Raw genomic sequence first — 12,558 nt, 5'->3', positions numbered from 1 at the left:
CCAACCCGGGTGAGTTATTCCACCACCACACACGCACCGACCACCCCCTCACACCAACACTGTCCAAGGAGGGGGATCCAGAAGAGCCAGCAGTATGGGCAGAAAATTCTGCAGAAGTCACAGTGAAAACACACAGCGGTGGTACTAAGCTCTCGGTAGAAGGGTGACATCAGATTAGCGCAGAGACCACAGGGCCAGGAGGGGAGCATGTGGCACGCAGGAGTGCCCCACAGCCCTCCTTGCAGACATCACCAATCCACCTACCCACCTTCCCTGCTGGGTCCCAGGCACCCCATCCGACCCGTCAGAAGAGACACACAGGCTGGAACGCACCTCTAGGCCTTCCCAGGCACGGACCCAAGTGTTATTTTACGGTGGCAACAGAGAAGTCCAGGCTTCGTCTTTGCCTCTGCCCCCTTTCCCCAGGAGCTTGTGGCCACCTCCATCCCCAGTGAACAGCCACCAGGCACCCTCAGCCGAGCTCTCATCCACCCACAGCCCCATCCCCACCAGCCTTGGGGACACGTTCCCCAAATGCAGCCAGGCCGTCCGAGCTCACCGCCAGCAGGGCTCATAGATGAGTATGGCTGCCGGAGCCCCACCAGATTCTCAGCCAGAGGTCAGGTACACACCCCACAGGCGCAGCCCCAATGGGGCAGCCCGGGCCTGGAGGTCAACCAGGCCCATGGGCAGCATGAGGAGGCAGCAGTTCCCTCTCCTGCCTGCCAGGGCCTGGCACCCCTGCACTGAGGGCACCTCTGCCCTGCCACCCTGGGGAAAGCGGGACGAGGCAGACAAGCTGCCAGCGTCCTCCCTCCTAGCTGTGGAGAGGAGGGGTGTTGGCTGTACAGGGGCTCGTGAACCCATGAGGCCGTGGAAGCTGCTGGGGCACCACTGGGCAGTGAACACACCTTTGAACGTAAGCGAGGGTTGGCTCACAGCGAAGGGCGCCTGTGGCCAGGCCCCAGGAAGGGACACCGGCTTAATGTGCACACACATGCGCTGTAACGCATGGGGCCGTGCGCACACATGCACACATGTGCACTCACGGCCCAGGCCACCTGCATTTTCACTCTTCAGCATGCTGGCCCGAGGCCTCCTACAACCATGGGCCATCAGAGATGCCACCTCTGGGGCGCCAGGGATACCCCTGAGAAGGACTCCAGCAAATCTACTGAAGAAAACAAACCCACCTCCTCCACAGTTTGCTGTTTGCTCTTGTTTCAAAAGTAAAAGTTGGGATTCTTCCTCAAGCCCCAGAACCTCCCAGTTATGGGCCTGCCCCTACCAGCCACACCAACAGCCAGTTCCAGCCCCTCCTCCCCGTTCCCGAAGGGGACCCTATACCTGGGGTGGCTCATCCCCCCAGGCTGCACCCCCAGAGGCCAGCCCAGACAGCACAGGTGGTGGGAGGGTGTCAACAAACGTCACAGCACCCCTGGCTGGCTTTCCACGTGGGCGCCAGAAGGCAGGGCCAAGTGTCCCTAAAGAGAAGAGCAGGCTGAGGACGTACTTCCTCACACCAAGGAAGCAGGAGAGAACTCCCATGTCCCCAGGGCTCCTGACTCCCTGCCAGAGACAGGCCCAAGAGCCCTGGATGTCCCCAAAGGGAGACTGCTCCAACCTCAAGCGAGACTCGACACGGCCCAGACAGGCATGTGAGCCGTCGGCTGTGGAGCCCGCCCCATGCTGGCCCACATTGCCCGTCCCAGACAGTCCCAGGCAAGCCCTGACCTTGTTTCCCTGGGGCAGCTGGTCCCCTGTGTCAAGCCAGCAGCCCAAGAGCTGCAGGGCTCAGCCAGGGTGCACCTTCAGCCCCACCAATGGAAAGCAGGGCCAGCAGGAGGCCGGGTGGTCCTGACAGACGCCAGTTCCCGCACAGTCTGCACACGGCTGGGCAGGGGTGAGGCAGGGAAGGCAGGACAGCCCCACCAGGCCCTGTGCTGCCCACTTGGGGCCTAGAGCAGGGCCCCCGCTCAGCAGCAGGGAAGGACTGCGGCTCCTCAGACTTCCTCATACCCCAGACTCATCCAGGGTCCCCGAGGCAGCCGTTTCCTGTGCTCATCCTTCAGGCACCTGAGGGGCTGGCTGGACACCACCTCCCTGCTCCCCTCCCCTCGCCCCCCACGCACCTCCCCAGGGTTTTCCAGGCACCCCGGGAGGCACAGAGTCAGTCTGCCCCTTTCCTCATCTCACCAGGCACCATCAAACCCACAGCGGCTCCTGGGCCACGCTGTTGTCCTCATTCCATGCCCAGAACCCTCCTCTTGCTGCACCCCAGCCTGACTCTGCCTTCAACAGCCTCTGACTCCCGCAGCCTGTGCAGCCTCGCTCCCTCCTCGGGCTGCCCAGAGGGTCCTCTGGCTCCAGCACCATGGCCCATGCAGGCAAACTCAGTAGGACTCTCAACCTCAGCCCCCAGGCCCTTCTGGTCCCAACCCACACATGCCACATGCACGCACACGTGCACACAGAAAAGAAGAACCACCTGACCCAACACACACTGGCACACCCCATGCCCTGCCAGAGCCGCAGCTGCTGTGCGGCCTCCATAAATCTCTCCGAGGCCCCGCACGCCCGCTCTGATCAACCCAACTCCATGTCATTCACCTCGCGTTCTGATGGTTAAAAATGCGTTCGCAGCAGCGCATTGGTTATTACGTCTCGGCCTTAATTAAAGAGGGCCGCAGAACGGCATTTTAACCAGCAATGTCATTTTCTAATTGACGCGGCTCCATTATCAAGAAAAATACTCAAACCAGCCTGAAACGGAGCCGGCCCCCCTCCTCCACCCTCCCGGAGGAGCAGGGATGGTTCAGCTTCAATTTTTAATCTGCTGATGAAATATTCACAGGCCAGGGAAGGGATTGCGTTTCCTGAGATGAAGGATCCCTGCCCTGTCGGGGCTCCCCACCTGGGAAGACAGAGTTTGGGGTGCTGGGGTCAGGGCCGTCTGGAGGAACAGAGCCATGCAGGTGGGGACTGGAGACCAGCCTGCCTCACAATCAGCCTGCGGGGCCCAGGACCACCACTTTGCCCTCCCCTCTGCCCGCTGCTGGCATAGGGCCCCTCGCGAGTGACCCTCCCAACTGTCCCTTCTCTGAGGAGGATGCCGCGGCCCAGAGAGCCAGGCACTGCCCCAAGGCCTCCCATGATTTCCTGCCAGGCCTCCTAGCCCCAGACCTGCCACCTCTTCAGACTCTGCCGGCCCCAAGCCTGGCCTGTGCAGGAGAAGGGAGCCCCAACGTTCTGATTTCCTAAGCAAAGCATTCAGAGGGCTTACAATAGGGTGTTTGTACCTCGAGGCCACACGCACTTCCCATGAAGTCTGAGGCTGGAGCTCCATGTTATAGGAAGGGACACTTAGGCAGGTGAGGGAAGCTCGGCATCCCCTTGCTGAGGCACAGGGCCTCCTGTGGGTGCAGGACAGGTGGCCTCCGCACCATCATACAGCCGAGGTGCTGATGCTGACCCTCAGTACAGATGAGGACAAGGTGGCAGGGGAGACACCACCCAAGCCAGGCCGGGCCCCGGGCTCAGCCTCTCAGCCCCTCGAATGCGTCTCCTCATGCAGTGGGGACAGGCGGCCGAGGAAAGCGGAGCCACTGGCCCAATCCCCACCCCCACCCACCTCAGCAGAAGGCATGAAAATGCCCCAGATGGAGCTGCTCCCGGGGGGAGGCTGGTTCTCGTGGGGAAGGGCAGAGTGGAGCTGGGCCAGGGAGGCCCCAGTGGGCAGTGCCTCAGGCTCCCCATGTGGGTGAGCACAGCCCGGGCACAGCACAGGGGCCCACACAATCCTCATGTAGCATCGTCTGGGGCTTGCTATGCCTGGTGGAAGACACTAGCCGGAAACCACAGGCCTCCAAATGGAGCTGACCACCCACGGGCAGCCCCTGGGGACCCCAGCCACCAGCATGCCACCCATGTGACTACTACACAGCATATCCAGCTCTGAGCCACCACCCAGGGGGCGAGGACAGCCATCCCCCCTTACAGAAAAGGAAACTGAGGCTTGGAGGGGCAAAGGGCCTTCCAAGGCTGCAGCTGGCGAGGCAGGGGCCAGGGAACGATGCACCAGCGCTGTGTTCAGGCCACTCCGCGGCTCCAGCCCCACCGGCTCTCTGGGGCCAGTTCCTCCCTCCCCCGGTGGTTTCCATACATCCTGCCCTGGGAGCCTGACACTGACCAGCTGCCCACTCGGCCCCAGACAGGCTGTTTAATCAAAGCGTGCAATCGGCATGACATCTCCTGGTATCTCTGGGCAGCTGCACCCCCATCCTCCACCCTCCCTCAACACACACACAGCCATCTGGCGGGTCTGCTCCTCCCGACCATAGGCCGGCAAGTGCTCTGGAAAGAGGCATGAACCAGGGGTCCTGGGCTTGGCGCAGGGGTCCCAGCGGTGCCTGCGGACCTCCAGACACCAGCCGCAGCCAGAAGCTGACCCAACTAGGAGGAGAGGAAGGTGTCACAGGCAGGGCGAGATCGTGCACACTGTCCACCCCACTCCCACCCCAGGAGAGCCTGCGGCACCCGTCCGCCCACCCGAGCCAGCCCAGCTCTGCCCCTCCTCCAAGCAGCTTTCCCGGGTGGACACCGCCCGGCAGGCCCAGCCCTGGGGAACCCTGTGCACAGCCCTGTGCCTTCAGGGAGACGGGCATTCAGGTGGAACTAAAGTCCCCAAACCTCATGAGACAAGTCAGCAGGCACACAGGTAACCTCGCCCGATGCGGGGTCTCCTGATGTCACCCACGCATGGGGCCACCTGAGAACCCTGCCCATCTGGCCCATGCTCGCCAAGTTGCTGGGTCCCTGTCCATGCATGCTCTACCCGCCACGAGCTTCAGGGCCGAGCCACCCCTGCAGTACCACTGCCACATGTGGCAGCCGAAGACCCCAGGCCACCTGAGCCAGCCTCTTCTCTTTCCCCACCAACCAGCCGTCCCTATCCTCCCTCCTGCTCCCCGTGGAGAGGCTTCCCTCCCTGCCACCAAGTTCGGCCAAGCCCTCCACCAGGCCGAGGCACCCCTGTCCAGAGCTACCCTCAGCAGGCCCACCACCGACACCCAGCTGTCCAGGTGCAGAGCAGGGGTCAGCAGGGCTCCCCGGGTGCCCAGCATGAGGAAGCGGCAGCTTGGGGCCAGGCTGGGACAGGGAGCTGGGGTCTGCAGGCCCAGCCAGACCCCTCTCCTGCAAGAGCCTCTGTGCATGCCCTCACGAGGCGGGTCAGTGTTTGGGACCCCTCCTGGCCCTCGGTGAATTCAGGGACAGCACAGGTCCCCTCCCGGGAAGCGGCGTACCCACCGTGCATCACCAGCCTTCTCAGCGGGGACCAGCCCTTCACTGCAAGTGACAGAACTGGGTCTCGGATATGCCAGCCCCTCCCGAGTCTCAAGGCCCTGCTGGCGCAATGCCACGGTTGGCACTCAGGCGGTACAGAGCTGGTGTCCAAAGTCAGGTCCTGCCAAGGTCTGGGGCTTCTGGGTGTTTTAAAGCCACGCACACACATTCAGCTCTCCCTCAGGGACTGCAACCCCAGGCCCAGTTTCACCCACCTCGACATCCAGCATCCGGGGGAGGCACGTGAAGTCTTCTGACCACCGAACCCCGCATTGGGCCTGAGGCAGCACACAGCGGACACGTGATGCCTTTGACAGCGGATGGATGGGCAGGTGCCATGCAGCCTAGGACCCCGAGGACAGGGCGTACGTAGGCCGGGAAGCACTGAGCAGGAGCCAGCCCTCCATCGCAATCCCACAGCAGCATGGCTGTTCGAGCCTGGCTGAACTCAGCCAAGACTCAACCCACGTGTCGGCCACCTGCATCCCCGGGGACCAGATCAACATTCTGTCCGTGACTGGCCTCCATCTGCAGCAGGGGACAAGCGGCCACATGGGCCCTGGGGGACCTTGGGACAAAACTGGGCTGCGGGGACCCTCCCAGCCAGCCTGAGCTCAGAGGAGCTGCACCTGGCTCTCACTGCCCTGCATCCTGGAAACCATCGCGCCACGATGCCCGCTGCGCCAGCAAATGCTGCTCTGTCCTCCCTCTCAAAACCCTGGCCCTGCCACCAAAATGTTCCAAGCTCCAACCACAGACCCCGGGGCCACTAAAATGTTCCAAGTTCCAACCACAGACCCTGGGGTTTCGCCTCCTGGGAGGCTTCCAGGTCTACCCCAGAGCTCTGGCATTCAATGCGCACTGCTCTCGTAACCTGCAAGGGGTCCTGCATGACCTCAACTGCAACTGCCTCCACACCTGGCACCCCCGACTCCCCTCGATGCCTCACATCCCTAGAAATGGCACCACTGTGTGGGCCCAAACCACAGGGTCACCCCAAGCCCCTGCTCCAGGCCTGTCGGCCACGGCTCTAACCGGCTCCTCCATCCCCCACAGTCATGGCCACGGCTGCCTCTGCTTCCGTCTCCGAGTGGACACGGATTCCCCTCCTGCCCCTAGGGTCCATCCTCACCAGCCGCCACGACCCTCACTCAGCACTCACAGCCTCTGAAGGATGCTCACCACTATCAGGACATGCCCAGCACCACTGGCCATGCCCTGCCTGGCTCTGTCACCCACCAGGCCCCTCCTGGCTGCCAGACCTCAACGTCCAGCTCTTAACTGACCACCCCACCCCCTGCCAGTGAGCCCCACCCTGGGGCCTTTGCCCACACTGTTCCCCTGGCCTGAGAGGTCCTCCTCCACCTCCCCACCGGCTGCTCCTTCCCATGCACAAATCCACCTACAGCATCCCCCCGGAGGGCCTTCCCTAACCATGCTGGCCAGGGACCCTCCGCATACCTGGAACCTGCCCGTCAGCACAGGCCCCTGAATGTCCTCTCCCAGCCCCGTGCTCCTCCGGAGAGGGGTGTGGGGTCACAGCAGGGGCTGGCTCTGACTGACCAGGCCCCCCTCCTGCTCGGCAGAAGCCCGGACACTGCAGTCCCCATCAGGGTGGACGGCACGGTGTCTGCCTCCCAGGCAGACGGAGAAGCCGGGCTGCGCTCGGGGCGCAGAGACAAAGGCAGGCTGACCATGAGCGCCCGCAATTAATCTCGGTCAACACCGTGGCAGGGCGCGTCATCCGCCCAGCAATTTACATTTTTATTAAATTACACAGGAAAATTAGAAACATTATTACTTCCCTCAGTCCTTTAACCCTTTTCTCTACCTGTTCTCCTTACGGCTGCCCCATCCTGTCCACAGATGACTGTGAGGTCCCCACCCCACCCCCGCCTGCCTGCCACCCCCAGAGTGATGGCAAGGCCTCCATCCCACCCCTGCCCGTCACCTCCACAGCGACACAGAGGCCACTACCCCACTCCCGCCCACCTGTCACCTCCACAGTGACCAACAGGCCACCACCCCACTCCCACCTGCCTGCCACCTCCACAGAGACAGCTGGGCCCTCCCCGCAAGGGCCAGGCCCCGGATGTGCTGCCCAGAGGCAGAGCCTCTCAAGCTGCCCCCGACCAGCCTCGCCCTTCCTCTCCGTAAGCTGGGAGCAGTGAAGCGCTGGTGGGGTCCCAGCCAGTCCCACCTATGACTCCTCCAACCCACACTGTCCCGACTCGGGCTCCCCAAACCCCTGGGGCCCCCAGGAGGACCCTCCCTCAAAGGCAGCTCCTTGTCCCACCCTGGGCTTCAGACTCCAGCAGCTCACGAGTACGAGCAGACAGTGGGGTGAAGGCTCAGCACACCCCCAAAATGGGGGCTCCACCCTTGCGGGCATCCACCCACGGCACCCAGACACAGGCTTCTTTCCCCTGCTAATGTGAAGCTGGGCAGTGCCAGGACACAGGGCAGGTCCTGCAGTCCCTGGGCACCCCTAGTCCCCAGAGCCCAGGTCCTAGTCAGGAAGATTAACGAGCCCCCAACACACCCGGGAATGGCCAGCCACTGGCAGGAGTGCGAGAAGGAACAAGCAGAACCGGCCACAGGGACCAGTTGGGTCCCTGTGAGGCCACGGGAGCCCTGTGAGGCCACGGGAGCCAGGGGTCCGGGGAGGCCCCTCAAGGAGCCAACAGCCAAGGGAGACCTGAAGGGGCAACGGCAGAAGGGCATTTGGGGGAGGGGACGGCAAGTGCGAAGCTGTGACGGTTGAAGACATCACATCACTCAGCACAGCTGGTCCCCAGCAAGCCGCAGGAGGGCAGGGAGGGCAGGGCAAGGATGCATGCCAGGGCCAGGGCCGGGACTCCACCCCTAGGACCACAGCAGAACGGGAGGAAGTAAAGAGGAGGGCGGCATGGTCCTGATCAGGTGCTCAGAATGGGCCAGCACTGGTAGAGCCAAGGGACCCTGCGTGGCCCCCAACACCACATCACCCTGGGCTGCCGGCCACACCCTGCCTGGAACCCACCCCCCAGAAGAGGCCTAGGCTGCTGCCCTGACTCTCAACTGTCACTACATGGACACTGTAGGATGCACGTGTATCAGAAAACACAGGTATAGGAGAGGACCTCCTGAGTGGGGAAATCAAGGACGGCTCCCTAGAAGAGGGGACATCTGGACGCAGCAGCAGCCACAGTCCCACCTGGGGGCACCCATTCCACGTTCACCTGTGCCGGGAACTGACACATATTTAGTCATGAATGAACCAGGCCAGAGAGTCAAGACTTTGATTATTTTCACCTTCCCCGTCACGCATTTTGCACTGACAGTGTCAGGGCTGGGGCTAGGGAGATGTAGCAACAGTTAATTTCAACTTCGATTGCTCTCTCCTGCCTTGGCTCTTTTTCGGTTCCAGGTTTCACGAGTCCCCATGGAGGACGGAGGCAGGCAGCTGGTGGGACAGGCTGCCGGGGCTGCCAGCAGCTCCTGGATGAACACCTGGTGGGTGCGGCCAGGCCAGCCATGCGATGCCAGAGTGACACAGCTCCCGCCAGAGCCCCCGTCCTGCCTGTGGCCTTGGTCTCTGCTTGATGGAGGCCACCAAGGCCAAGGCTGGGGCTTCTCCAACCCCAAACTCCAGATCCCTCCACGAGGATCCATGCCAGTCCCAGGGAGGGGCCTGAAGTGCAGTGAACGAACCAGGTACCCCCACTGCTGACCACCCAAGGGCACACAAAAACCCATCAGGGCTTTGGTCCAAACGTTCCACCTCCTTCCCAGCAGCTACACGTAATGAGTACCTGACAACGGGCCCTCGGCAGAGCAGCTAGAGGGGGACAGTTTCCTCACTCACCCAGTGGGGACATTGGAGCCCATAACCTCCAGGGCACGTCCACTTTCATTTTCTCGGCCACTGGCAGTCGTCCCAGCAGCATAGGGGCTGCCACGCTCGCTGAGCTGGACAGAGGTGGAGCCTGGGGTAGGGAACTCACCCGTCTACACTGCAGCTCGAGCACTGGGCCTCACGATTCTGGCCAACTGTCCCCAGGCACACGGCCCAGGGGTGCAGGAGGCAGAGCCCACTCTGAATGGCTGTCACTGCTCCCCTCTTCCCCAACTCCACATCCGCCGCCCAACTCTACTGGGTCCACGCCAGGCATGGGGCCCGCACGGAGGCCGTGTCCCATCACTACCACCAGTGTGTTGGGACAGGAAGCCCCGTACCCACAGAGCGTCGAGGGGACCTAAGCCCAGAAAGTCTGCTGCAGAAGGCAGCACCCAGGCAGACACGGGTCAGAGTGGGAAGCTGGTTGCTAAGGGGTACAGTGGTGGGGCCTGCCTGGCTCCTGAGGACGGAGGGGCGTCCGTGGCCAGGCGGCAGCGAGAACTCCGCCCTGGGGAACCACAGAGGGCGCGACGCAGCAGAGAAGCACAGTCCTCGGAGGCCCGGGAGGTGGGGAGGAGAGGGCTCCAGGGCCCAGGGCCTGGGATCCAGGCCCGTCCCAACCTCCTGTTGGGAGCCCCCAGAGAAAGGAACCAAGGACTCCGCTTCCACCTTCGTAAGAGGAATCTAAGCCTTGGGCGGGTGCCCAGGGTTGGGGGTTTTGCCAAGAAACCTCCAGTTTCCCCTACTCTGCAGCTGCTGAGTCAGGAGCAAAGGGGCGGGACCCCAATCTCAGCCCCTTCCGGCGGTGAGGGCAGGAAGCTGCACCCCACAAGTCTCTCCAGATACCAGGCTAGACCCCAAGCTGCAGAACCAGCCCCTCCCCACTCCTCCACCCAGGGAAGAGGCACACCACAGCCTCCGTACATGTCGGTGCCAGAGGGGGCTGGGAGAAAGGGAGGCCCAGGGCAGGGTGGGGGCAGACCTGTCCACATTTGTATTGCATGGGCCCCAGCCTACCGGGTCCCTGGGGCCAGCTTCAAAGGGCAGGGGACGCTGGACTCAGGCCTTCAAGGATGGAAAAAGAAGGGCAGAGCAGGCACACACGCCAGGCAGAGGGAACGGTGTAAAAGGCGGCACAGAGGTGGGGCCACATGGGGCATGGCCTCCGGGGACCTCAGCAGGACCAGGCCCCATGAGGAAGGGCTGCGTCCTGTGGGGAGGGTCTATGGGGACATGCCCACCCCACTGTGGTAGGGTCACGAGGGCCAACGACTGGCCAGAAGGTGAGAAGGCGCCGGAGGAGCCCATCTGGTGACCCAGCCAGCCGGCCCCACCTTCCAGGAGGAAACACTCTTTCCCACAGTTGCAGAAGATCCTCTTTGCCTGAAGGAAGAACGCAGGCTCCCTCAGCTCAGTGCCACGCCCGGCTGGGGACGGGCAGATGGATGGCTGGTCCCAAGGCCCGAAGGCCCGTGACAGTCCACCAAGTGCACACGCCTCTCTCCTCTGGTCACTGAGAAAGACGGGGATAGGACAGGGGACGTGACCCCTTAAGCTCACGTCAAGGCTGCACCCAGTGACTGGTCTCACTTACTGGCCCTGAGCAATTTCTAGGTCCTAAGATGGTTCCAGAACTAGCTGCCCCTGTAACCACTCCTCCCAAGAAAATGCTTCTTCCGGTGAGACAGAACACTCATGCCCTCCTCACATTCCTTCGCCCCACACTCAGCGCCCCTTATTCCAGGGGCTGCATGATGCTGATGGGCAATCCTGCATGACCCCCAGAACCCAGAAGAATAAACTCCTCTTCCTGGCCCTCAGACAAAGACACAGAGGTTCAGAGGGGACCCCAGCCAGCACCCTTCCCTGCTCCCAGGCAAGAACTGAAGGACAGGCCTTACTTCAGTGAACCCTCACAACCACCCGGGCAGCAAGTGCCCTCACAACCACCCAGGCAGCAAGTACCCTCACTCCACTTCACAGATGAGAAAGTCGAGACTCAGAGACAGACTCGCTGCCCCAGGTCACACAGCATGTAAAAAGGTTGTGTCGGGCCCTGAACGGTGGGCCACAGACAGCTTCCCGGGCTCCAGGGCAGGAAACCCCTCCAGACCTCCCAAGGCCAAATGCTCTCGGCCCGAGACGCCTCCCAGGACGAGGCAAGTGGAAACCCCATAATCTGCTGGGGCCTCTCTAGAAGGAGGTCCCCCCCACTGCCTGGGCCGTGGGATTGGGTTTCCTGGCCTCTAATCAAAGGATTACCCGACAATCCCCGGCACCCACATGTGCCTGCATCCACAGCCATGCCACCCACATCACTCACATCCAAAGGGAAGGTCACTGCAGCGGTGGCAGGGCCACAGCCACCACCTGCGCTCCACCCGCTGAGCCAGCCAGAGCAGGAAGGGCCAGGAAGGCAGGTAGGCAGCCTCCTCCACAGCACTGTCCACTCTCCTGTGGGGCCAGGTTCCCCCAAACCCACCAGGTCAGGGCAGCCCACACCAGCCATCTCAGCCCTGGAGACCACACATGGCCCTGCAGGAACCACAAGGGCCTCCTCCCGCAGCCCCGCAGCCCCACCACCTGCCTGGGCTCACAGCAGCTCCCAAGCAGTCCCTTGCCCTCACCCTGCTGTTATCACTCTGCCTGCACCGCCCCACTGTCCCCCGCTGATGGCAGGAAGAGGCCACACAGCACGCTGTCCCAAGTGCAGGCCTCTGGGGCCTGATCCCCTGGGGGACCCCTGCTCTCTATGCCTCAGTTTCCTGGCAGGGAAAGGGCAAGGATCGGCCCCTCCATGCCCACAAGCTGTGTGGCATTGAAGAAATCAGTTCAGCCTCCCTGAGCCCAGGCCTCCTCTGTAAATGGGGGCAACTCCCTCCCCCAGGGTTCTGGGAGGGCAATGGGCTTGGTACAAGCTGGCACCGGGGCACCTGGTACATTGTGGCTTGCTAGTCCTCGGCCCGGACCCCCGCCCCTGCCCTCACTCTGGCCTGGGATCCACAGTGGGCCCGGGGCTTTCTCCAGTCTGATCTCATAGTTCAGAACCCACTACCCACCAAATGCCAGCACAAGGACCCCCACCCCAGGCCCAGCAGAGAGCCTTCAGGGAGACGCCTCCCCATTCGGGGTCTTCACATCCCCCAGCCAGCAACACCCACCACAGGCAGGCTCCAGCCGGCCGGATGCTCTGACCACCCCTAACCTCCGTGTTGGGCTTCACAGACCCTGGAGCACAGCAGACCCTCAGCAGGTGGGGCCAGGCCAGCAGTGGGCAGAGCCTCAACAAACCCAAGCCCAGCCCTGCCCAGCCAGGCCCCAGGCAGTGACGCTGC

At 62.8% G+C, this 12,558-nt stretch overlaps 1 protein-coding gene across 2 annotated transcripts in view; it reads right to left on the bottom strand.

Annotated features, from left to right (window-relative positions):
- LOC105471885 (retinoid X receptor alpha) overlaps positions 1-12,558 on the bottom strand; it is a 120,754-nt gene that overhangs the window by 92,144 nt on the left and 16,052 nt on the right. The window contains exon 1 of one of the 2 annotated variants that reach the window (XM_071078573.1): positions 5,559-5,577. The exons of the other annotated variant lie outside the window; for it this stretch is intronic. The gene's annotated coding sequence lies outside the window, so the exon portion shown is untranslated. Of the gene's footprint in view, positions 1-5,558; positions 5,578-12,558 lie in introns of those variants that run through there. 2 annotated transcript variants of the gene reach the window in all.

The sequence above is a fragment of the Macaca nemestrina genome, chromosome 14, assembly GCF_043159975.1.
Source record: "Macaca nemestrina isolate mMacNem1 chromosome 14, mMacNem.hap1, whole genome shotgun sequence".
Taxonomy (NCBI): domain Eukaryota; kingdom Metazoa; phylum Chordata; class Mammalia; order Primates; family Cercopithecidae; genus Macaca; species Macaca nemestrina.
This window is presented reverse-complemented; position numbering and strand designations above follow the sequence as displayed.